The sequence below is a fragment of the Manis javanica genome, chromosome 7 (genome assembly GCF_040802235.1).
Source record: "Manis javanica isolate MJ-LG chromosome 7, MJ_LKY, whole genome shotgun sequence".
Lineage (NCBI taxonomy): Eukaryota > Metazoa > Chordata > Mammalia > Pholidota > Manidae > Manis > Manis javanica.
In genome coordinates this window covers 64,687,747-64,713,915 of record NC_133162.1, presented here as the reverse complement: position 1 = coordinate 64,713,915, position 26,169 = coordinate 64,687,747, and the positions used below count along the sequence as shown (strand labels likewise).

Here is a 26,169-nt window from a genome sequence, read left to right as displayed (position 1 = left end):
GGGTCATTTCTACTATGTGAACTGAAGGCAAAAAAGAGGCTGACAGTAAGGGGAGAGAATAAATAAAAATGCAGAGGAGACAGAGGTAGACTTCCTGAGTTACTGTAAATCCTATTATTACTCATTCCAATCCCTGCCTGAGCCTCAGCTACATCCCTGATTTACCTCAATGTCTTCAAATAAATTCCAGTAGAACTCAAACTGTTATTGAAGCCAGGAATCCTGTGGGCCTAGGAGTATGCCCAGAGGGTTGAGTGTTACCGGAACTGAGCCCTGGGGCAAATACTTGGAACCAGTTGTGCTGTCTTCAGCTGGCTTTTCTGGTCAGCCATGGTTTTGGAAACCTTGGGCTGGGCAAATGAGTTCAAAGGGCTAAGAGGGCTTATGAGGTGGTGTTCCTGCTACTAAGGATTTGTGGCTCTAGATCCCTTTCCTAAGACAAATCGTCATGGACACAAAAGTCTCTTTGCTTTTTGAGCACTATTTCACTTTGCGGTTTGGTGAGCAAATTGCTCCTGCTTGCAGGTAAACTGGGTAACCCATTTCTAATTAGGATGGTTACCTTCTGAAGGTGGAAGAGTCGTTCATTGCTAACTTCAGAATAGCTGTTCAGGGCAGTGAACTGTTTGCTCCAGTATTTGCTCTTAGTGTAACTTTCAAAATATTTTAATGACAGATTGTTACTTGGAGGTGATTTTTATTTCACAATTGTCTTGACAACAATAATTTATGATATTCTATGTACTTGAGAATCCTAAAATTTTACAATCAAGCAATATAATGCTTATGAAAACTGATCGAAAAATGTACTGGTAAAAAATTCTTTAGGGTTGGGTGGACTAACGAGGGACAATTACTTTTATTAAAACAATATCTTGGGTCACAAACAGTAGTGACTTCAGGACCACAACTAAATTTTATTTCAAGAAGAGCCAACTCAAAGTATCAAAAAACCTTGTTTTTTCCGTGTTATATTAGATATAGTATTAAAATTACTCATGGAGAACAATTTAGAAAGCTTTTTATTATGAAAAATTCAAACATACAGAAAATGAGAAAAAAAACTACTAAGAGCACTCTACAATTTACAGTCAAGAACTGTTAATATTTTGCTAGATTTAGTTTGCTTTTATGTTTTTGGGAGGGAGGGCATTTTAAAGCAAATTTCAATACAAGTCTACACTTAATGCTTACTTGAACCTTATAGAGGTTCAAAGCTCAAAGGACATTCTGCAAATAAGACACTTAAGAGAAAACAGCCAGCAATTTTCTGGCCCACCCTGAGCTTGTAAAAATTTACATCTCAGGAAAGCATGCCTTCTCTTTTACCTCTTAGGTGCAAACTCATGAAAATACTCAGTAGGGCTACTGTGATTTCAGAGCGTTGCCCTCAGTAGACACTCAAACATGTACTTGAACTGAATTTATCTTCAAGCCATAGGTGATAACTGCACTTTCTTAGTCTCCCTGAGAAGAGCAGTATAACGTCATAAGTGTACAGAAAGCCACAATAGCGGGTGTGGAAGGCGCTATAAAAGTCCGCACTGGGGCATACTGCCTCAGAATTCCCGAACGCTGTTTTTTAGCGTAAAATTTCAGTGCCTCATTTATAAAGTGGGCATCTATAAGGTTTAGTTGAAATAAAGCAGTAAAGTGTCCACCAGAGGAGGGTTTGTTAATGAGAATGCAGGACCCTACCCATAAACTTTCCGACTGTGTAGATCTAGAATTTTGCATTGCTAACAAAATTCTCAGGTGGTGGTGACAAGGTTGGTCCTAAGACCGCAGGGACCCCACGTGGTTCGTGGCAGGAGCTCCGTAAATGTTCACTATTAACATTACCGTCCAAGCTGTCCGCCGGCAGGGGCCGTGGGGTATTGCATGGCAGGGAAGGGCTACGGCCTCTGTCCAGACGTTCATGCCAATACTTCATGCCTCCTCTAAAGGGAGTAGGTTATTACAAGGAGGGGGACAATCGGAGTCGCTGTCTTACAGAAAGGACCCCTTTCTTCAACTTCCGCGTCTGAGGAAAAGCAGAGGCTTTTTCCGCCCCCAAGTCCTGCCCTCTGGATTTCGCAGCCGTTTGCTTTCTGCCCCGGTGGGAGCCTGTCTTCCTGGCTAGCCTAGGGCCAGTGCAGCGACTCCGGCGGCGCCCCCAGTCGGGGCGAGTGCGGGTGCCGAGTGAGGCAGGAGCCCGGCAGAGGGCGTAGCAGGGAGGAGGGCGCTGGGCTCCCGGCCCGCCGGCTCCCGAGGGGACACCGGTTGCCCGCCGCCCGATGGCCAGGCGGAAGATGGCTGCCCCGAGCGCGGCGGACAGTCACGTGTCGCGGCGACACCGCGCGCGCCCCATCCCCCGCTGGAGAAGTAGACCCCGCGGGAGGCGCAGTCCTGGGCTGCTTCTCGGCCACCGGGGCACCAAGCCGGCGTGCCAGGGAGGGAGGTACCCCACGGCGGAAGCCAGCTGTTCCCGCTGTCAGCCCTAACCCGGTCTCTGGCGTCCAGCTCAGGGAGCCGAGGAAAACCTCCCCTCGGGCGACCTGCGCCAAGTCGGGCTACTGGGCATGCGCAGTGTTCCCGCAGAAGTGCGACTGTTTTCCGGGTTTTCCCCGCCGCTGGGAGAGGCAGGCGGGAGGTGGGGCCGGGCGGGGCAGGGCTGCCTCGAGTCTTGCTGACGGGCGCTCGCCTGGCCTTCGCCATCCTGTCTGGGGAGTTATATTGCTTGTATAGCAGGCGGCTTGTTTTGGGGGAGACTGTGGGTAGACGTTTGAAAATGGGCCATGGAGTCTCAGGTTCGCCCCTTTCTGTAATCAATCAGGAGTTAACCCAACGTGTCTGCAGCTTTTAGATCGGCGGGGAAGAGAATCCTGTTAGCTCGCGACCTCGTGCTCCGGTGCCGGGTCCCCAGAAAGCCGAGTTTGCGTTCCTCGTTCTGACCAGCTCTTTAACTCTACGGCTCCGCTCCAAATAGTATACAGCCACCGACCGTGAAACTCGGCTCCCTTCCGGCCTCACTAAAACGGCCCCCTAAAAATGTGCGAGCTGGGTCTTTCTCGTCTTGGGGGAAAACGCCCGCCGCCCAAGCTTCCAATTACTTGGATATAGAATAACGGGATAAAAGCCCGGCTGCCCTGCGTGCGCTGTCCGGCCCAGGTCCCACTCGGTCCTGGGAGGAGCTCTCCCCGTGGACCCCGCCCGCCCGGTCCGCCGGACCGGCCTCTAGGAACACCCGGAGGAGCGGATTCGTGTCGCGCGGGAAGCCGGACCGGCGCGGGCCGCGGACTGGGCATGCTCGGCAGCCCGGGAGGCTCGCAGTGGCAAGTCGGAAGCGTTCGCACCAGCGCGGCAGCGGCCGGAGCAGCGGCGGCGGCGGCGGCGGGCAGGACGCCCGCGGGAAGGGGCCGGCTAGGGAACCGATTCCCCACTTGCGTCCGGCGAGCCGGCCAGAGAGCTCGATCTGGGCGCGGAGCCCCGACGCCGCTCTGCCCCGGATTTCATCGCACCACGGGGGTCTCGGTGAGCGGAGTTCCGGCGGCCGTCGCCGCGACTCCAGTGCAAGTGAGTCGGGGCGGCGAGAGGAGAGAGCCGGTCTCGGGGGGCCGACCGGACACCCGCCAGAAGGGCCTGGTTGTCACCGGGGAGCGGTATGAGTGCAGCCCCAAGGCGAGGGGGCGTGAGCGCAGCCCGCACGGTGCCGCGCGCGTACCTGGCGGGCACTCCCCTGACGCCGCCGCTCCCCGGGGGTGGGCGGCCGGCCGGGAGCTCGGAGGGGGCGAGCCGCGCGCGGGGCTCCTAGTCCAAGTCGAGGCGGTGAGAAAGGCTGGGGCGTCCAGGGGCACCTTTTCAGAGGTGGTGCGCGCGGGCTGGAAGGCTGCCTAGTGTCGGACTGTGGCTGGGCCGAGGAACCGGGAGGCGAGGCGCCTTCGGGCAGTGGCCCAGCCGGGGTCTGGAGACCTGCAGGGGCCGACGTCAAATCACGGCCCTACCCCTGGGCCCGGGTGGCAGCGTGACAGTTAGTTCCAAGGGGCCAGTCGAAGCCGACCAGGAGCCCAAGGTTTCGGGGTGCCCCCTCCTCGGCTCCTCGATGCCCACACACAGCATAACAGGTGGGACCCTCTTCTTGAGGAGCAAGCTCCCCTTCCCAGACCGCAAAACAGCCCCCGGGGTCGGTGGCGACTTCGAGCCCGCGCGGGGCCGTCCCCGCAAGATGAGGGTGTGTAGGGGTAAGGCCTGGGAGAGCCATCGGCGCAGCCTGGAACTGGACCGTCTCTCCAGGACGCACCTCTCCTCGTGGGTGAGGAGTCTCCGGGATTCCGAGGCGACTTGTCAAGGGCAGAGGAGCCACAGTAGTCGTTGTCTTTCCACCTAGACTCGGGCTTGCGACTGCTTCTGGTGGGCCGGTTAGGGTGTCCTGGTCCAGCTAACGGATTCAGTCTGGCGCGTTCCGGTTAACGCTTGCGAAATTCCTCTTGGGAGTCAGGAGTGAAAATCGAGAACAGGGTAGCCATAGCCGGAGAGAGTGAGAAGAATCCAGGGAGGAGCCGCTCAGATGTTTCTTTTCACCTTCATACAGCATGGATTTCAGCAGCACTCCCTTATGAAACCAAGAGTGAAGGCTGCTTTCTGAAAGGGAAGTTTATTTTCTATGTTAGGGAGCCTGCCTGCTGTTTCAGCTTCCCTGACATTAATCTTGCTGGGCCTTTAAAGCTGTTTGGACAGGTTATTTTGCTTTCAGATTTGGAGGTGTTTCTGGTTGGCTGCCTGGGTGTGAAAGTGGTAAGTGCCTGTCGCGGTGTGCTGTGAACTCCTCACGCTTCCTGGTACTGGGCTTGAACATTCAGCGAGCACTGAGTGGGCAGAATGAGAGGAGTGGGCCTGGTGACGTAGCAGTGCGATGGGAGTTGCCTAGGGACCCCCAGACTTAGCTAGGTTAGCAACTGTTCGGGCTTGTGCGGATGGGGAGAGGGCCGGACGTTTCGTTAGTCGGGGTGTAAGATATTGCACGGGAGAAGCTAGGCGGGGGGATGGGCTCCTTTCTGGTCCGTGCTCTAAGGGAAGCCCAGGGCTGTTTGGTGATTCAGCAGGTGGCAGCCTTCCAGCTTTGAAGCCATGCCTTCCTTGGCCCAGCCAGCAAACGGCAGCAGCTTGTAGGAACCTCCAGGAGCTGCCTTCTGCCTATAGGAGCTCACTTTTCCTAATCTTGTTCTCTGTTTAGGTCTGGAGGCCCTGGTCTTTTGGACTTCTTCACTGCTCTTACACTATGTAGCATGTTTTTGAGTCCCTCCAGTTCTGTGATCCTCTAGATAGCAGGAGGTGTCAGCTACCACTATGCGTGGTTTAATAAGTTATTCTGCAGAAAATAATAGCAATATGTAAAGCAGAGAGGTAGCCTTTGCCTTCTATTTTCTGCTTCAGAGGCTAGAAATTTACATTTTAAATAAAATAGTAAGCTCTGTTTCAGCAAGTCTTCAGTGCTGATAGGAAGCTATTTCAAATAACAGAAAGCATTTTTCTTTTTAAAAGAAATTAAAGGGATGGATTAAACTGACATTAAGGGGACACAGTTAAATTGGAAACAGTAATGTGTTCTCTAGAGGATCCCTAGCATCTTGCACAGTCCCTAGCTTGTATGTGCTCAAGAAATGTTGGAATTAAAAAATTTTTTGTAATGAGCTAGTCGATAAATTTTGGCACTTAAAGAACTTTATATGTTTTCTTAAGTCAGAATTCCTTGTGTTGACCATAGACATTCAATTTTAACATGAAAACTCAACCCTTTTACTTTGTTTTTTTCTGGGTTAAGTCCCTTCATTTTCAGATTGTGCAGATCCTGTAGTTTAGCTTGAAAAACATGCATGCTTTCCTAACATAGCTCATGGAAATCTACAGGACTCCTATGTATAGCTGTCATAGAGTTTTTAAAAACTAAAAAGTGCTGCTGCTGTGCATCAAATATGTTGTATTTACAAAACTTCATTTTATACAAAGCATTTCAGGAAAACTCTAGAATTCATAAACCTTTACCATACAGTGAAAAGCGCTGCCATATAAAAGACAAAGCAGTGATTTGGGAATGAAAGTTTGGGATCATTTGCACAGGGGGGAAATCATCAAAGTCTCTGGGGGAGGCGTGAGTGTTCAGCCAGCTCCTTTCTGCATCTTGCTTCACTGTTCTGCTCCTTCCTGCAATTCAGCTGTTTCTTCTTTCCTTGAAGACGTACTTTTCTGAGATGGTCTTGCTTGCTTCAAGCTGCTGCCAGAAGAATCTGTTGCATTTTCTTCCATAAATTCAGTCAGTTGTGATTTTTGTTTTCTGATTGTCCCATGCACTTTCCCACCACTTGGTGTGGTAAACTGTTCAATGACTCTTGGGAAAAGCTGTGGCCAGTATGTCCTTGAGGGGGACCTGACAGATTATATAGATGGCTTTTTCTTTGCTTTGCTTGGATGGTAGCTATAGCCACGGCAGTTTTTTCAGGAATAACTGTTAGGACATGGTTTTTACATTAAAAAAAAAAGTTTCAGCTGAATCAGCATTTCTTGAGTATGTACAGGTTGGGTACTGCAAGGTGCTGGGGATCCTCCAAGTGAATAAGACACTGTTTTAACAATGATGTCTCCGTTAAGCATCATTTTAATCCATCCCTTTAATAAATTTCTCTTCAAAAGAAAAATGCTTTCTGATACTTGAAATAGCTCACTACCAGCACTGAAGAGTTGATGAAATAGGTCTTACTATTTTACTAAAAATGTAAATTTCTAGCCTCTGTAGCAGAAATAGAAGGAAAAGGTTACCTCTCTGCTTGATAATATTGCTATTACTTTCTGTAGAATAACTTCGTAAACTGTTTATGGTGGCAGCTGCCACCTCCTGCTGTCTAGTGGGTCACAAAGCTGGAGGGACTCAAAACAAACATGCTACATAGTTTAAGAGCAGTGACAAAGCCCAAAAGATCAGGGCCTGCAGACCTAAACAGGTTAAAGGCTCTTGGCCTGGAATACAAAGGTCATTTATTGACTCCTACCATGTTCTTAAGAATTTTGGTTATGAAGTCACTTTGCTAGGCTATCCAGTCACCAGAGGATCAGCCCCTGTGGATGGAGATTTGGAAAGCCACGATGAATGTTGGGGATGGGAATGAAGAAAGAGGAAGAGGTGTGTGGGGCCAGGAAGATGGCATGATTTTGTGACTGGGATAGGGCTTCAGTAAATGAATTGGAAGGCTGATCAACAGGTGTGGCTCAGTTTCCCCTGGAGTGCTCTGCTTCCCCCCAGTCATTTTTACTTCCACAAATAAACACCACCCACACACAGATCCATGGACACACACACACAGATGTAGACAGATGTACCCTTTCCTAAAAGCCCAGACCCCCAGCTCTGTTTAAAATACTAATATGTCAAAGGGAAAATCCAGGGCTCAGTGGCTGGTTGGATTCTACAGGCCTGAAATACTGAAGCTTGCTAGTATTTAAGAAAGATTCCCTCCCTCTACCTCGCGCTCTCTCTCTCTCTCTCTCTCTCTCTCTCTCATTGGGAAGCCATCTGCCCCCTTAGCTGCTGAAAAGCTGCTGGGGACTTAGACTGAAGCAAGAATTGTGTGTACTTGCAGGTGAGTGGGCAGTTAGAGGTCCCCTTGGTGGTTTTTACCTTTTAGACCTTTGGTGCTAAGAGTTAACATTCCTCAGTTTTGGGCCCAAGGTACTCTCCTTGTGCAAAGCCCCTTTCGTATTTTATTTTGTCCTCTTTCATTTCCACTCCCGTTGACATCCCTGCCAGAGAAGCCTCCTGTCCTGTGTTGGGTATGTTCTTGGGTATGTCTGTCCTTGGTAAAGGTGGTACTTTATGCAAGTCCTCAATGTACATAAGTGGTACTATGCTATAGATTTCATTCAGTTCCTTTTTCATTCAACACTTAAACTTTATTATGGAAGCTTGCAGATATTCATGAAAGTCAAAAGAATTCAACATTATATTTGTGAGATCTGTGTTAGTCTAAGCTTCTCTAGTGTATGCCTGTGTATGCTGCTTTGCACGCTTGGCTTGCTCACATTCACAGGTTTTACTTGCTCATTTCCCTAGTGATGGACACTTCGCTGACCTCCACTCCTGCTATCACAAGTAAAGCTGATGATGAGCATCCTTTACTCTCTCAGCCTTGCATGGGAGAACAGCTCTGGGGTAGGGGTTTTCAAACTGGTCCCCACCTAGTAGCACGGGTGTCATCTAGGAACTATTAGAAATGCAGACTCTCAGGCCCCAATTTAGACCTCTGGAATCAGACACCCTGGGGGCATATTCCCTCAGTTTGTGCTTTAATGTTCCCAGCTTGGAGATGCTGATGCCTGGGAAAGTTTGAGAACTACCGCACTAAGGGCACACACCCAGGAGTAGAATGGCTGGGTAAAAGAGAACAGACACACCTGTTTTGACTAAATACTGCCGGATTATTCTCCAGTGTTGCTGACGCTCCCATGAAAGTGCATGAGGGTTCCAGATTATTCCCCACATCCTTGCTTGTGCTTGGGGTTAACCATCTTTCTGACCCTCTCAGTATGAGATGGCTATAAAGTGAGATCTCACTGCTGTAATGTTAATTTGAGCATCTCTTAATGTACTTGTTAGCTATTACAATTTCTTTGACCCATTTTACTCTTCTTTTTTTAATGCATTGGTTTGCAGATGTTTCTTTCACATTCTAGTTATTAATCCCTTTTGCCATCTGCCTAACTTTGTCAATGGTAACATCCAGAAATCTTTAGTTTTGATGTAGTCCAAATCCATTAATTTTTGCTTTATTTTGCATGTTAGGAGTCTCAAGCTGTTCTTCCTTACCCTGAGATTACAAAGATATTCCATATTTTCCTCTATTGGCTTCCTATTTTTACTTTTCACAATGAAACCTTTCATCTTCTTGAGATGCATCTTTATGTATAGCATAAAGCAGAAATCCAGTGTTATTTTTTCCTTTACATTTTGTGAGGCAGTGTTCCCCGAATCTTTAAGCAGTATATCCTTTCCCTAATATTTTTGGGATAAATGTGGAGCCACCTCTGTCATACATTAGGTTCCTATATGCACATGAGTCTATTTTTTTCAACTATTAAGAATTATAATTTACATATGGTGAGCTATATCCATTGAAAGTGTATAATTTGATTCATTTTGACAGATGTACGTATCTCTGAGACCACCATGATCAAGATACAGGGCATTTCCATCACCCTGAAACTTCCTGTGAGCTTCCTTTCAGTCCATCTCTCTTGTAGTTCCCATAGCCTGGCAACCACTGATCTGCTTTCTGCCACTATAGATTTGTTCGCATTTTCTAGAATTTTATATAAATGGGATCATACAATATGGTACTTTTTTGTGTTTGGCTCTTTTCACTCACCATACTGATTTAAAAAATATTTTGTAAAAAATGTGGTAAAATAGACATAAAATTTACTCTTAACCACTTTTAATTGCACAGTTCGGTGGCATTCAGTACATTTACACTGTTGTGCAATCATCACCACTGTGTATCTCCAGAACTTTTTCATCATCCAAAACCGAAACTCTTTTTGCATTAAACTCACTCAACATACTGATTTTGAGATTCTTCCACAGGTCTTTTGAGTTCTGAATTCTGTTACAGTCATCTATCAGTTTATATGCCACATTATTCTAATTATTAAAGCATTGCAGTGTATCTGTGCGGCAGAGTGAGCCTCTCCTTTCCTCTCCTTTTTCAGAACTTGATTATTTGTCACTTTTGTTTTTTCTTATACTTTGAAATGCTTGTCATTCTCAACAAAATCATGGAAATGTGTGTAGTCTTATGTGGGAAGAACTGATACCTTTTCTACCTTAATATTGTATTTCTATCCATGAACGTGGTTATCATCACATCTTTTAAAAATGACTTTTTAATAGAGTTTAAAATATTCTCTCATGGTAACAGTTTTTACAGAGATAATGTGTTACTTTGAGGAGAATCTGAGTCTGGGCTCCTTAATCTGAGCTGTACAGGTCAGCAGAGTGGCAGCTTTGGGGACAGATCTTATTCCATTCTCTGTTCTCCATTCACTAGCCATGAGTGACTTTGGGCATGTTGCTCGCCTTCTGTAGTAACACCCAGGATCTCCCCTCCTAAACCCTTAGGGGGCTGCTGAGGTGCTTACAGAAGATAATACAGGAGAGTCAGGGAGTACAGATCCTGCAGTGTTGATTCACCAAGTGAATGGTGGTATAATACCTCCCCTAATTCTGACTTTAAATAGTATAAACTTCATACTTTTATTCTGCTTCTTTGGGATTGATAACAAAAAAGTGTCAGAAAAACAAAGTGAACAAGCCAGCCATATAACCGTGTAAGTCTCTAAGTCTGCATATGCAAGGCCATGCCTCTGCCTAGTTTTGTGGGGTTTCACAGAAAGTATAGATACTTCCAAATAATTTTACAGTCCAGTGGGGCAGAAATGACTAATATACAAGAAACAAGAGGAGAACTCTTTGTGACAGATGGCATATAATTAGGGGTTAAGTGGTGTGGTGGCAGGGAGTTATGAGAAAGATGCTATGTGAGAGCTTTGACTTGACTCGGGTAAAATTAGATTCGTGGGGAGAGCAGGGGACGGAGAAACCAAGAATAATTAGCATTTCCATCCAGGGCTTTGAGGGCCTACTGTTGAACTCCATGACAGTGGATTTAGTGTCTAAATTTAAGTTCTTAAAAATCATTGCTTGGGATCAGTGATAATTGGCATACAGATGCCTAGGTAACTCAGAGCAGTGACACTGCTGTGGCGGTGCCTGGGCCCACATCTTGGCCTTGCCATTTAGTTGCTGTGGGGACTTCGGCAAGTTAAAAAAGCCCTTTGTGCCTCCATTTCCCTAGCCCTTGTCAGTGTTGTATAACAGCAGATACTCACAGGCATATTGTGAGAACTATGTAAGTCCTCATTGGTCAAGCGCTTGGTGCTTGGCATAAGGTCATCACAGTACAAATAAATAACAGTATAAAGTTAGCTGTTCTTATAAATACTCTTGTTAATATAGTTGGGTCCCTCCTGTATTGCTCTTGAAGGATGTGAGGTCCATGCCTCAGAGCTGGATGGCTTTTGTACAGAAAGACCTATTGGAGGCACAGTTCTGTGGAGTGGGCCTTCTCTGAATGTTGCTGAATATGTGGTGGATGCTCAGGTTGTGGAGAGGGTGTGAGTAAATGGTTGACAGACAGTGGAGCCAGGTGCCATCTCTGTCAGTCCTGGATGCTCTCCAGTCGGGATTCTGGAATGGACTGGATAGATGTCAAGTGGTTAGCATGCTGGAAGCACATATATTTTGCCGCATTCCTAGTTCCAGTTTTTGGAAAAGGTGTAGTAGTCAATGGTACTCACATTTGTTGAGGGCTGATTGCAAGCCAGACTATCTAAGCCCTTGACCCTTGCAACAGTCCAGTGAGGTGGATATTATTATCATCCTCCCCTTTTTAGTGATGTAGACAGTAGGGCATAAGTAATTTGCCCAATCAGGTAGGCATGCCCTGAAGTTTAATGTTTGGGGTCTTTACCATTTGGCAAACGTTACCAGAGTGGGTGCTGTTGGTGGGGAGCCATATAATTATGTAAAGAGTTGTTGAATTCAGGTTAGCCCAGCAGGATATTCCCATGACTTTGGAGGTTACACCGATGGTTCTCAAATTGCAGTGTGTATCAGATTCACCTGAAGACTTGTTTAAACACCCAGTGCTGGGCCTATTCCCACCAGCGTTTCTGAGGCAAGTAGCTTGGCGTGGGGCCTGGTAGCCTCATGTCTAATGTATTCCCAGATGCTGCTTCTGGTCTGGGACCACTCTGTCAGACTCTTTCAGAGCAGCTGCCATAAGCGATGCTCATGTCAGTGAGGAGCCAGCTGCTCCTTTTCTAGTTCAAGTCAGGTAAGGCGATTTCAGATTCAGAAATTTTAAATACTTTATGTGTCATGAAATAAAAACTGAACTCACATGGTTCTGTTTATCTAGGCCAGCAGAATGCGGAGAAAATCTGCTTTTCTCCTTGCCAGTGTTTACGACATGGCTAAGATGGAGGACAACCCAGGGTGGAGGGAACATTTGGAAATGCAAGTAAAGATTCATGTTAGAAGCATAAAGTGCTATCTAATGTATTCCATCATGAGAAGATGCCTTGATTTGTTTTTATGTTGTTATTTTCTATCTTCCCCTTCCCTGCCATAGGCACAGAAAGGCTTTGTGTCCACCAGTTATCCCTTTGGGAAAGTTAGGCAGAGAAATTAAAAGTGTATGAAGCCTGACAATGGAGAGGCAGAAGATAATCTTATATGACTGGGTTAATTGTGGTAGAAAACTGTTTCTAGGAAATCATTTGAAAAAAGGAAAGGAAAGAAAAGGGCTGTGTACCTGTCTGCAGCTGTTGGGTGGTAAACTAGCCATCATGTGTCTAAGCTTATATATATATATAGTGCCTACACACAGGAAGCCCTCAAGAGGTGTGAGCAGCTATTATTACAGCAAAAGTTTTCTGTTTTGCAGTGGATGCTCCCTTTCCTTTATTCAAACAATGTGTTACACATGAAACTGTGGAATAAGAAATTGTTAGAATTGAAAGATTTTATAGGAACTGTGGACTCAATTCTGAATTAACCCAGAGGATGATGTACAAGTAAACTGTTTGGTGACAGATGTCAGTCTAGACTTTTCCTTGTGCTAGCTGTCAGGGCTCTCCTGTGACCCTTGTTTGCTTGGTGAGGAGAGGTGCTGGGGCAGAGAGAATTGGGGGATTGGCCAAGGAAAGACTGGGGAGGCCAGAGAGACCTGTTCACGTATGTGAGGTGTTCTTAAGTCTGGTCTTTTTATAAACTGGGGTTTACAATGGCAGTAACTGCCTCTTGAGGGTCTGCTGTGGGCTGGAACCCTTGTTAAGCTCTGAGACAGAGATGAGTGAGATGGGTTCTGGGTCCTTGAGGGGCTAGTGGGGTACACAGACGTGTCCTGGGATAAATGCCATCACCTAGTAATAAGTGCTGATGGCAGCTGCCCACCAAGATCCCCTGCAGTTGGGTGGAGGGCTGGACAGACAAGGTCAGCTGCTCCAGGTTTGCGATGTACAGCACACCCAAGAAGGAAACTGATACCAGAGGATAGAAGATGGAACTGGAAGTGGTGTATTTTGGTTTTGTTCTCATTTTTCTTTTGGGATTTCCATTTTTAGTGAGAGTCTAGGAAGATGTGTGCTGTAAGTGGTCAGCCAGTAAAGGGAAATCGGGAACTGGAACTGAACTTCAGAACCACTTAGGAAGTCATAGGGGGCATTTGGCACTTTACTTTCTTTGTTTTTAAAAGAAGTGGCTAAATTTTAGCTCTCACTAGTAATGTAAAACCTGGAGATTAATAACTTTCTGTCTGTAAGGTAAATAAGCTTTTTAAAGAAAGATTTTTTATGAAAACCAAGGTTTTGTTTATTTGCCCTCAAGATTTGATAAAGTGCTGAATTCCACTTTGAATTTGGTTTTCAGTGGTTTGCATTTCTCATGTTTCTTGTCCTCCTTCCCCACCTTCCTTCCTTAATATCCTTACAAATACCATGCAAGCTAAGGCATAGATGCCAAAGCTGCGCCCTTGGTAAACTTGGGCCTCTGCTTCCTTATCTGTAAATGGAGAGCTTGGATGAGCTGACCCCCCCCCAGTCATTAGTTGCCAGGTTCCAAGAGCCCTGTGATTAGGGGACATCTGAAAAGAGTGGTTCCTGAACTCCACATCATCAGTTGTTTATTATTCTGCTAATAAGAAAGAATCTTATTTCAGTACTGCCTTGCCCCATCCTGTTTAGCTGTGTGTCCAAACCACTATGGAAAGGGCAGTGAGGGGTTGGTTCTTCAGTCTTGGTGTTTTCCAGGTTATGACTGATGCCCCTCTGGCAGGCTGTTACTGATCAAGGTTCGAAATGTGGGATGTTTAGTATTTGAAAAGTTTCATGCAGGTATACTTTGTGACTCCATGAAGGACAGGGGCTGTTAGGACTGGTGGCAGGTTGTGGGATGGGTTGGGTGGGTGCTGCTCCAGTTGGGAATGGAGCCCCAGGGAATCACAGGTTGTGAAGGTTGGGGATGGAAGGGACATTCCTGGGCCAGGGTTGCTGTGAACAGAGTTCAAGAAAATGATCCCATATGGAGGAGAGAGGGTTGGCTGAAGGGTTTACTGCCCCCTCCCCCAGTGGTGGGGGCAGCAGCAGAGGCTGGAGGAAAAAGAAAGGGGAGAGAAATAGCAGCTGATGGGAAGGGAGGTGCTTTGATGAGAGCATTTTACCCTCCTGATAAACCAGGTGCACAGTTGGGCAGAAGTCTAAATGGGTTGGGAGTGTGGATGTGCCTGAGCCAAAAGGGAAGAGGAGTTGCTGATTCCTGACAATCTGGAAGGGAAGTGGGAGACAGGCAGCACAGTGGCTGGGCGAAGTTGCAGGCAGTGGGAAGGGAAGCAGAGAGGAGAGCAGATGGGTGCTGGTGGAGAAGAAGCCATGGGCCCCGAGGGTGTTGTAGAAGGAACACCCTTCATGGGAGAAGTCACAGCCTTTGGTCAGAGCCTGGGCACCTGAGGTGGCGAGAGAGCAAGTTGGGGCAGGTGTGACTGGCTGCCTGGCATACTTGTGAAGCCGGGTTAACTTCTGGAGCCATTTGTGTGATGGTGGGAGAAGGAGGGTTCTCTAGACAGCAGGAACTGGGAAAAGCAAGGACCCAGGGACCCTGATTTTGAGAGCAGCTGGGGAATGCTGGGCAGGGCAGTGGGTTCGTGTTGCAGCCCTCTTGGGACACTGGCTGTCATGTGGACTGGGAATAATGAGCACGACATGGCAGTACTGTCGATAGCAGCTCTGGTGTGTGTCCATGGTAGTAGGCAGGGCAGTGTTCTGCAGTTGAGCTGATCGTGGGAAGGCCCTGAGATGTCCTGTGTCAACAGGAGGCCTTGTCAGCTTCCTTTCTGTTTACTGGGCAGTGGGTTGACCGTTTGCTCGGGTGGACCATGTGTGAGACTTAGAGCAATTGTGCGGGGAGTGCCCATCTGTACCCAGCTTTGTGGCCGTGTGTTTTTGAGATTTTACCCACATGGATTGTTGTCCCTTGGCGTGTGTTTCTACCCAATTTTATCACAGAGCCTATCGCTCTCCCCATGGTTGTTAGTTTAGTTCAGTCTTCTCACTGTGAGATCCCAAGTGCACCCATTGCTCTCTGTGGAAGTCATGGATAGCCTCAGTCCCTAGCCTAAGCCTTTGGAATCAGCAGCGGTGACTTGGATGAGGCTGAGGACATAGGTGTGAACAAAGCAAAGTCTGCCTGCAGGAAGTTTTCTTGGGGTAGATATGGCAGCCAGGTCAACAGATGTGTAGCGTGCCTGGTGTAGGAGGCAAGCCTCACCTAGGCCCCTTCATGTCTATGCTACTCATTCACAGGATTGGTCGCCTGACATTTGCTTTGTTGGCGGGGTTTGCTTAGTGACACCTGAGTTATTCCGAAGGCTGTACACAGTTACCAGCAGCTGTGCTGGGCAGCATTCCAAGTTTCCATCAGGCTCTGAACATGATTGACTTTTTCCCTCCCTTTGATTTTAGAAATAGACAGACAGCATGGTGAGAACATGCAGGAATTTCTCAAACCTCATTTTGGCCATTTGTTTGAAGACCCTATCAGTGGCCCAGGGGTTCTTATGGGGTCCATAGATGGGTTTCATGAAGCCACTGAAATTGAATTTGTCGTTTTGGGTGTATGCGTTTTTCTAGGGAGAGTGTCTAAAGCTTTCATTAAATTCATGAGGAAGAGCTCTGAATGGTCCATCTTTATGGAAGTGGATAAAAAGTTAAAATTGTGCCATTGAGGGTCCTTCTTACTGTCTATCCTTTGTAGAGGAACTAATCAGAAGTGCCTGCCCAAAGAGGGGAGGCAGATGCTGGAGAGCCTCTCTGTGGTTATATGGAACTGGGTGTTTCTGTGTCTTATGGGTGGGACAGGTTCAGTTATTTGTCTGAGGAAATAAGAGAAGCAAAATGGTGTAACTGGAATCATGGAAGACCAACTAATTTAGTGGGAGAAAAGGTGAGGAGGCATGTGTCATGCTGCAATGTGGCTTTGTCCTCCACTGAGCCAGAAGAGGTTGAGCCATGGAGGAGAGCAGAAGACCGCTTGAGCGGATGCTCCTTCTCAGATTCTGTCTGCTGGGCACCAAAATAGGTCTGGAGAAGACGGTTTAGGCCTTCAGCTTTTGATGTCAAAGTCCCTGTTTTAGAGATTCCTCTGCTGGAGAAGCAGTAGTTTACCTAAATGGTAAAGTTCATGATGGTTATGGAGGGTAGCTTTTAAGAGGGGTAGCATAGATATTTATACACAAATTGATCCAGCAATTCTACTTCTTGGGGTTTATTTAAAGACATAATTAAGACCATTATTCATTCCAGAATTGTTTATAAGAGTGAAAAGGTGGAAACCTATATCTAGCAATAGGGGATTGGTTAAACACATTATGTATACCCACACAATACAATACTAGACAACCTGTAAAAATAATATCTAGGAGAATAATCATGTAGAAAGTTGTTCTAAAAACATTGGTATGTGTACAAAGCTATGTGCTACTTTTCTAAAAAAAAGAACTATTTGGAAAATACCATTTGTGTGCCTGCTGTGAGTCTGGCACCCTGCTGGGCACTGGTGACACAGGGATGAGCTAGGCAGATATGGTTCTTGCCCTCAATAAGCTTATAGTCTTTTAGGAGAATAGTCAGGTCATATTGACTTTCTCATAAAAAAAGTTTCAAAATATTCATAGGGAGACTATAAAAAGAATGATTTCTTAACAGGCAGTTCAACCCCTTGTGAAGTCTGATCAGGTGTCTCTACATACCTGTCATTAGCTGTCCCCAACCTGAAGTCACTGATTTCTAGAAAGCTTGAAGTAAGTTGTTATGGTGCCTTACTGATAGTGCCCCCTTGTTAAGCAGTCTTCCTTGCGTCTTCTTTCTCCCCTCACAGGGCAAGGCTCTGGGGGTGGGAAGGTGGGGTGGGGGGGCCTGGGCGTTTTGGGAGTGGTAGGTATTCCTGCTCTTTCCGACCTCCGTTCTCTGTGCTGTGGTCTTCACAGGCCTCATCACCACCTCACCTGGAATTGCCTCTATATCTAGCAATAGGGGATTGGTTAAACAAATTATGTATACCCACACAATACAATACTAGTCGTCCTGCTATGAGCCTGGTGCCCTGTCCACATCACCTGTCTTGACCCTCATGTTGTTCCGAGTCTTGGGCCCCTGACCACCTTGCCTGTGGTGTTTGCAGCCATGTGGAGTAGTGCTTTGTTCTTAGAAATCCGGTTTCAGCCCTTCCTTGGAGCCTGGCGAGGCCCGCGTTGGACTCTGGGTGTCCTAACTTCCCATGGGCATCTTCTCACTGGACTACAGCCGGCGCCTCCCTGTCCCGCAGGAATGGCTCCTCCCAGCAAATCTGCATTAAAAACTAGTGTGCGCTGCAAATCAGTGACCCTACAAAGCTGCAATAAAGGTTAATTCCTTCAAATGCAATAGGGCAGCAGATTTCTTGAGGAAGAGGAAATTAACCGTCTTTGGTGGTGTGCCGCTTATCACAGTATTGAGACAAAGCAGAATCGGTGTTGGTAGTGTTTGGCAAGTAATCTGAAAATACTGTTCCTAGCCAAATTTAGTGAGCTTCCATTGGGTGCCGGGCTGTGAAAGGCTCTGAGAGTCCACTGAGGGAGGAGATTTGGGGCTCGACTCTCAAGAGCACCACTCCAGAGAGGGCAGACAAAAGGTGGACCTGGTGAGTGCAGTGTGATTAAATGCTGTGTGTGCTAGTAACTAGAACTCGATGGATTTTGGCTAAAATGCTCAGAAAGACATTCATTCACCCGGGAGCTCATGGCTTGGATTGCAGTGGGCGCCGCCAACATCAGAGGCTGTGTGAATGTCGCCCCCTGGAGTCTGGCAGTGTTCAGCACTGTGAAGGTTGCTCTGCATCTGCCTTTAACCTGTTTGTTTTTTCTTTTAGAAAACTTTTTTCTTTCTTCTTCTTCTTTTTCTCTTCACCCATCCCCCTTTCTTTTCCCTTACTCTTTATTTTTCTCCTTCAATTAGAAAATATATGTGAAAAGAATATCATCTGTAATCCTGTCAGCTATAGGTAACCACTTTTACCATTTTGGTGTATTTCCCTCCCATCAGTTTTATATAAATATTTGGTGTTCAGTGAGTGAAAACATTTTGACCAAATGCTAAAAGGTAGAACGCTTAGGAATTGTACTGCCAAAGATAAATCTCACTGTTCTAGAATGGACTTAAGGGATACAAGTAGATACTGGAAATTTAAACATTATTACAGTGTTATTCTTAAAATTTAAATAGAATTTGGCATTGTGGTTCAGGAACCTAATGTCTTAGCATATATGATCAGTGTAATGAACACTTGTGATTTGGTAGGGAATGACTTTCAGCTGAGGAGGAGAGAGGCTCAAGGCTTTATTTACTTTTTTGGTTTTTGAATTATTATTATTATTTTGGTTACTTGTCAGCATAATACACTATGAGTAGTAGTCTCCAACCTATTAAGTTTTTGTCAAATAACTGACTTTAACTCCTTGATCTAAAGATTTCCTTGGCAATGATTAGGCAGTTGGGTTGAAGTAATCCCTCACTCCAGCTTTGGGCAGTGCTTGAAGGAGAGTGTGTTTGGATAATCTCAGAAGCAGAAGTAAGATTGTTGCCCTTACACAAATTTTTCCCTGATGTTTTTGGATGTGACTGCTGCTTCACCCCACCAGTTGAGAGAAAAATGCATCCTTAAGCCTCAGCTCCAGAAGTGTGGCATGAAGCACATAATTGGCTTTCAAGATAACATAGCTACTGTTCAAATCTCCATCTGTATCTTGACTTTCACTGCCATGTACAGCAATCTCAGCATCTTCTGTGGAGAAGAGTGACAAAAGAATCTTACAGACGTAGTAAGTGCAGACCATTTACTTTCTTAAGGCATCTCAGTTTCTAACAGTGGACTACTTGGCCCTGCAAGCAGCCATTGGTTGTTAGTAAGCATGCTCTTTGATATTGTTAGAAAGCATGCTATGTTGATTCTGTTCTCTGAAAAATACAGTGTTAAAATTTTCTTTTATTCAAGTAGCTTTTTAAAATATGTAGTAACCAGCCATCCGCATCCCATCTCTGATCATCTTCTGTAGGTACATGTTAAAATCCTTGGGTGTCACATAATCTGCCTTCTGATGGAAGAGATTTCAATTCCAAGATGCATCTGAAATGCTGCCAAGCATCTTTGGATATTACAGTGAATATTTGAATGATGTGCCTTGTTCATAATACTGATGTTGGCATGCTGATGTGGTATAACCTCGTGGTGATGCCATATTGGTTATACACCAGTTCAGGGATGCCAGAAACATTTGAAGAAAGTATTGTGCTCTTTGGTCTTCCAGATTGAAACTAAAGATCAGATTTTGGCTAAGTATGGAAACTGAAGGCAGCTTTGGTGATTCTTTAAATATACATAAAAATATATATGTTTTTTGTACAGGTTTAAAATACAGTATTTGTAAGATGTGACTGAGAATGTGCCAAATCTATAGTTTGCTTTAAAAAAGGACAAATATCTTTCATTTATTTTGTTTTAATTATAGTAAAATGTACATAACATAAAATTTACCATTTTAACTATTTTTAAATGTATAATTCAGTGGCATTAAGTACATTCACATTGTTGTGCAGCTATCACCACCAGCCATTTCCGGAACTCTCAACATTGCAAGCTGAAACTTTGTACCCATTAAACAATAACTCTCCATTCTGCCCTCCCCGCAGCCCCTGGCAACTTCTCTTCTACTTTGTCTATGATTTTGACTATTCTAGGTACCTCAAGTAAGTGGAGCCTTACGGTATTTGTCCCTTGTGTCTGGCTTATTTCACTTAGCATGTTTTCAGGGTTCATCCATGTTGTAGCATATATCATAATTTCCTTTTGTGAGGTTTAAGAATATTACATTGTATGTATAGACTGCTTTATATTTATTCATTCATCTGCCAATGAACACTTGGGTTCCTTCTACCTTTTGGCTATTGTGAGTCATGCTGTTGTGAATCTGTTCAAGTCAAGTATCTTTAAATAGGCTTTTTTTTTTTTTTGAATAAGTAAAAGTATATACTTTCATGAGATGGGTTTTACTAGAAGGTTGCCATATTGAAGTTTGGTTAAGGCAATGTTTACCTCCAGTACTTTCAGCAGTGTCCAGCTGAAAGTGTTAGCATTTGCCTAAGGGCAAGAGAGCAGTTTACAGTGCAGGCAGTTCCTGAATTACGATGGTTTGACAAATGGTTTTTTGAATTTATGATGGTGTGAAATCAATAAAAGCCATACTTCAAATTTTGAAGTTTGATCTTTTCCCAGGTTAGTGATGTGTGGGATGACACTCTCTTGTGATGCTGTGCAGTGGTGTTGAGCCACAGCTCCCACTCAGCCACGTGCTCATGAGGGTAAACAGTTCACACACTACAACTGTTCTGCAGTCATACAGCCTGCCCTGTGGTCCCACTTCCAGCACAGCATTCAAGAAACTACTTGGGCTATTCAACACGTTATTAGAAAAGGACTTTGTGTTAGATGATTTTGCCTAACTGTAGGCTAATATAAGTGTTCTGAGCATATTTAAGGTAGGCTAGGCTGAGCTGTGATGTTCAGTAGCTTAGGTGTATTAAATGTATTTTTGACTTAGGATGTTTTCAGTGTAGATGGGTTTATTGAGATGTAACTCCATTGTAAATCAAGGGACGTCTGTACTTCAGGGCACTTTCACCAGTGAACTTTGCAGCCACCTTGAAGGAGGCCTCTCAGGGTTCTTGGAGTACAGTCTGGTGTTTTCATATCTTTTACTCTGATAGCTCCTGCCTGTCAGTACTTCAGGAGGGAAAATCTGGCAATAGTGTTGGTTCCACAGCTCAGTCTTCGCTGGTAAAATTCTCATCACAGCCCTTTCTTGATATGCACATATGATTTATTTAAGCTGTTTGCTAGTCCGAGTTTGTCTCATTTGGTAGCCCCTGAATTTCTGTTTAGGGATGACAGTCTGTTTGGGAAGGGGGCTGAGGCTCTGGGCTGGAAGCTGTAGCACACAGCAAGCACTCTTGATTTAAACTTATATATTTTTTCCAAATCTGTGTGGTAGGGGAGACCCGATGGACAATACCAAGCAGCAGATTACCCCCGACTCCCTTCAGTGGTACACTGGCTTAGTGGTGCACAGTCATCCTGTGATGACATGTTTTAGATACTTCTTCCTGGAGATGTGGGAAATTAATGCTAGCTTTCTGTTCTGTGGTAAGAGAAGTAAAATGTGTTTTACCTTTATAGGCTTGATAAGAATCAAATACAATTAACTGTGGTTTAAACAGTTCCAGTCAAGTCTGTTTGCTTATGCTGCCCACATTTGCTAAAGACATGTGGTGTATCTGGAGAGGGAGGCTGGTCTGTGAGTTTATTGACAGCCATGTGGATTTTTCTTATACTGAGTTTGTTTTTGCTGTATGATCTTTCTTTGTGTGTAGTTATTTTTTGGCATCTTTCTTGGTCTTTTGACTCATAGGTGTGTGTGTATGGATTTGTAGAGTTGTGGAATGGATTTGAAAAAGTCCTTGATTAAATAGGTGATCTCTGGAATGAAAGAACATACACATTTGGTACTCAGTCATATAATTTATATTTTTAGTGCGTCACTTTTAACAATCAATCACATGTTCTACTTCAAAGAATACTGTCTGAATACATTTTTTGGTTCAACATACAAGATATAATCAGAGACTTCTCTCTGGGAAAAAAAGATAATTGGGGTCCTTTTTTTCCATTAACATTTTGTATATAGTTAACCTGGCACCGCTTCAGATACCCAGGCAGACAACTGTCAATTTATAGTTGCCTGTTTTATGTTACGCATCTGGTGGCTGAATGGAAGTATGATTTCTAAGGTGTAGAACCTGCTGTGTTTTTACCACTGGGAAATTACAGCTGTGCATGTGCTTGTGTGGGTGGTGGTGAGAGCGTGGCAGAGATGCAGAGCTCCTGCCCACATGCCCCCCAGTGGGCCAGTGATGATGCCAAGTGATCTGTGTCCCTACCACTGCTGGGTGTGTTAGGGGTAAGCGGGGTCCACTTCCCAGGAGGTTGTGATCAAAAGAGGAATGAGAGCAAACATTTAAGACGATTTCTGTTCACAGTGTCTGTCCCTTCTGTCCTCTGCTGAGCCCCTTTAAATCCAAATAGTCCCTGATCAAGCCACTGGTATTGCTAACCTGGCCTACTTCTGAACCTGTGGCTGGAATGCTTCCTCTTCCTCTTACCCCTCATCGACTGTTGTGGAACACCCTTCTTTCATTTTCTCATCCCACTTTGGATCTTTGAGGCTTTGTACACTTCTGGGTTTTTTATCTTCCCAGGAGTTCATCTTTGACTCCTTCCCTGGCAGCTCTGCCTGATTCAAACATGTAAATGTTCCCCAGAGTTCACCCTCAGCCCTCATGATAAGCAGCCCAGAATAGGCAGGCCATGCAAGGGGAGCAGCCCCTGTCTTTGAGGTGAGGTGGTGGGGGTCTGGGGTCCAGCTGGGGGATGGCTCTGATTATTTGCTTTTGACTCCAAAAGTTCCTTACTGTCTGGGAGGTATGGTCAGAGCAGTTCAGTGGTAAAACAGTATGTGTGGAGGAAGTGATGGAGGAAGAGCAGAGCTTTTTTTATACCAAGGCCTTTATTTTAGGAATAAACTCTAGGGATCAGAAATACTGATGGATAGATTAAATCTGACCTTTTGCATTTTCTGATCTGTACTTTATCTCCAGAATAGTTAATGTTATTCCTACTGGAATAAACAATGGTATGTGTTTCAAGTTTTATGCTATTCTTAATTTTTGAAAATTCAGCACATAATGAAATTTCAACCTGCTCATGTGTGTTCTAGTTTGTCCTATGCCTCTGTCTATGTGCAGAGTTCACAGGTGTTCAAAGGTAAATAGTGTTAGAAGTTGACTTGAAGAATTCATTTTTTTTTTCTTTCACAGGTTTGTTCCAAGTGCATCTTTCAGGTCCCTTCAAATGTTATGGCTGTTCAATTAAAAATAGTTATGCAATATTTCTTTTATGAGTTTAGAGGATGGCACAGTTTAGTTTTCTTTACCACTCAATTTCCTTTATTGCCCTGAGGTAACATTTGGAGGTACTCTTTCTGATACTGTATAAGATCTCAAGACTCTGATTTCTTGAGTTTTTTCTGAACTACCTGGCAGAAATTTTCCTTGTTAGATATACTCATTTGTGGAGCCCAGAAGTTGATGAAAAATGAGACAGGGAATGTCAGATATTGGGAGGCATACATCATAGTGTAATGATAATAAAACCATAAAAACCAGCTGGCAGAGATGGGCTTGGGTGTCTGCTCTGCCAATCACTGGCAATTGATGTTGATCAAATTACTTGAGTTTTTTGAATCTTAATTTCCTCATCTGTAAAATGGGGATACTAATGCTCATCTTACAGGTTTGTTACAGGATTATGTCTGTAAATCCCCAGCACATTGTAAGTGTAGAGTAAATGATAGTACTTATTACTAGGGCTTCCTCCCCTGATGCCAAAATATATTAGGAAGTGGTTATGTTTTACTGTTATTTTCTTTTACCATCTACCATTATGGAAGCTATGGGGGTAGAAATGAGAAAAGTCTAGCCTGACTGAGAACGTCCTTTTATTGTTCAATTGAATTCATATGATCTAAATTAGCACATTTCCATCTTTTCTCCTGATTGCCTTTTCATCTATGGAGTCTGATACTATAAACAAATAGACTGCAGTAAGATCTTTGCTATCTGGAACCTTTGAGCGATCAGTCTGACTAGCCATTCTTTCTCCAGGGAGCTATGGCTTTCTTTATTCTTTCTCATTTTAAAATGTTCTTATTATGAAATATTTTAAACATTTAGAAAAATATAAAGACTAATATACTGAATGTAAATACCCAGCACTCAGTTTTGTCGAATGTTTTGGGTGTTTGATGTGTTTTGGCATATGTATATATAATCAGCATTTTTCACAAACAGCCCATGTCCAGTGGACTGTAAACTCTGGGATCTTGCTGTTTGGTTCTCTGCTCCCTCATGCTAGGACAGTGCTTGGCGAGTGGTAGGCCCCAGATAAATACTGTGTATCCTTCTCTGGCAGCCTTCCCCTTCCTTCCTCCCAAGGGTAACACTATCGCAAATAATGAAGGACTGAGGAGGGAGAAGTGTCATGCCAGTTCCAGCCAATGATACCAAATGTGAGTTAAGGAAGGACTGGCCTCAAGGAATTTTCCATATCAGGATACAAGGTAGGGCTGACGAATTCACAAATAGATCATAGAAACCAGAATATTATCCCTGCATTTGCAGAGCCACAGAATGAAACCATTGGAATGATCTTTAAGAAGCAGAGATGGGGCAGGGCTTCCTTGGCTGACAGGACAGTTGGGCTCAGCAGTGGGATGGATAGTTCAGGATTACCTGAGCTCTAAGGAGAAGAGAGCAGTAAGAGAAGAATACATTGGCCAGAGAACAAGACTGTTAAGCCCTTGCTGCATGTAGTGAACACTCCTAGGCTAGGCCCTAACTGGAGCAGGATAGGTAAAAAACTGATGTTCTGGAAGCAGCCTATTCTGCATTAAAGTTTAGTTCCCTGTCTTCCTGGGTAAGCTTCTTGCTCTCTCTGATGTGAGCTGCATTCTCACTTTGGCTACTGAGAAGTTATGAGCATTGAACTGAGTTCTTGCCTAGATGTTCCACTCTGTTTTAAGAGGTCTTCTTGCCTGTGGGAATCAAAGACAGCTAAAGGGTGAGAAATGAAAGACCTTTGGGTTGGTCGCAAATGTGCAGAGTGACCCCACACACAAGGTCATGTGCAAAGTGAGTACAGAATACACTCACCTTGCTCGCCAAATCCGTACTTCTTCATCTTGTGAAAAAGCCCATCCTCTGCTCAGTCATCAAGACAGAACCAGGGTGTCATCCACAGTTCCTTTTGCGTTAGCCCTGCACCCTTCCAGTCACCCGAGCAAGGCCATTTTACCTCATTGTTATCTCCTCATGCATATCCTTAAGCCCTCATCACCTGGATCTCTATATCGCTTTCTACTTTCTGCCTCTCTTCATTCCAGTCTCCCAACTGCTGTCACAGTCCTCTTCCTAAGCCTCAAGAGTGGTCCTGTTAGCCCTGATTAAGCATGCCCACAGTTCCTGCAGCCCCTAGGAGGAAGGCTGAGCGTCTCCATTGTCTGTCCCTTGCCGTCCCCCTCATCCATCCTTCCCCTTCCCTGTGCCCCTTTGCTTGCACATCATCTGCCACTTAAAAGCCTTCCCACTACACATCTAAGTTATCCTCGTCTTTGGAGCATGGACTCCAGCCTCACCTCCTCTGGGAGGAACATCAGCTCCCTAATCTGTGTCGCAGTGCAGGTTGGGTGTTCCCCCTGTGCCTCCCTTGGTAATTCCCCCAGGCACACGGGGTCGGCATTGGTTGCTTGGCTGTTTTCAGAGCGAACAGGCTTGAGAATGCAGTATGCTTTACTAAAAAAAAGAAAAAAAATCTCATTCTTCTTAGTGCCTAGCATGGTGTCTGGACAGGAGACCCTCAAAAAAGATTAGTGGAATGTAAATGGATAAGAAATTATTTTTTTATCTTTCAGAAACCAGGAGGACTGAAGCTGGGTAACAGAAGCCTTCTTTCTCACCTTTCTGTCTGTATCCATTCCAGCATCTGCTAAACAGCCCAGCTGTGATGGAAGAGAAGCATATGGTTGACTTGAAAGAGGCAGTTGGGATGTGGCTGTGTGTTTGGAGTATCTTCACTGCTGCCCTCCCCTGTGCGGAACAGCAGCAGTGACACCTAGTGCTCATAGTCCCCTTAAGTGGTTCCTCGGACATGACCGCATCTGGTGTGGGGTACTGGTAGTCTGAGTGCTAGATGGGAGCATGGGATCATCCCCATTTTGTAGCTGCAGAAAGGGAGATAAGTAGTGAACAAACCTGCCTAAAGTTAGTGAACTGTTAGTGGTGGAAGATTCCAGACTTTGAACTGAAGTCATCTGCTCTTTCTCCTCT

At 45.1% G+C, this 26,169-nt stretch overlaps 1 protein-coding gene across 3 annotated transcripts in view; it reads left to right on the top strand.

The window, feature by feature from the left end:
* The first annotated feature begins 972 nt into the window (after nt 1-972).
* SGMS1 (sphingomyelin synthase 1) overlaps nt 973-26,169 on the top strand; it is a 337,682-nt gene continuing 312,485 nt past the window's right edge. For 2 of the 3 annotated variants that reach the window (XM_073241069.1, XM_073241067.1), the window contains exon 1: nt 973-3,555. The gene's annotated coding sequence lies outside the window, so the exon portion shown is untranslated. Of the gene's footprint in view, nt 4,774-26,169 lie in introns of all 3 variants that reach the window. The other variant, XM_073241068.1, reaches the window with a different exon arrangement.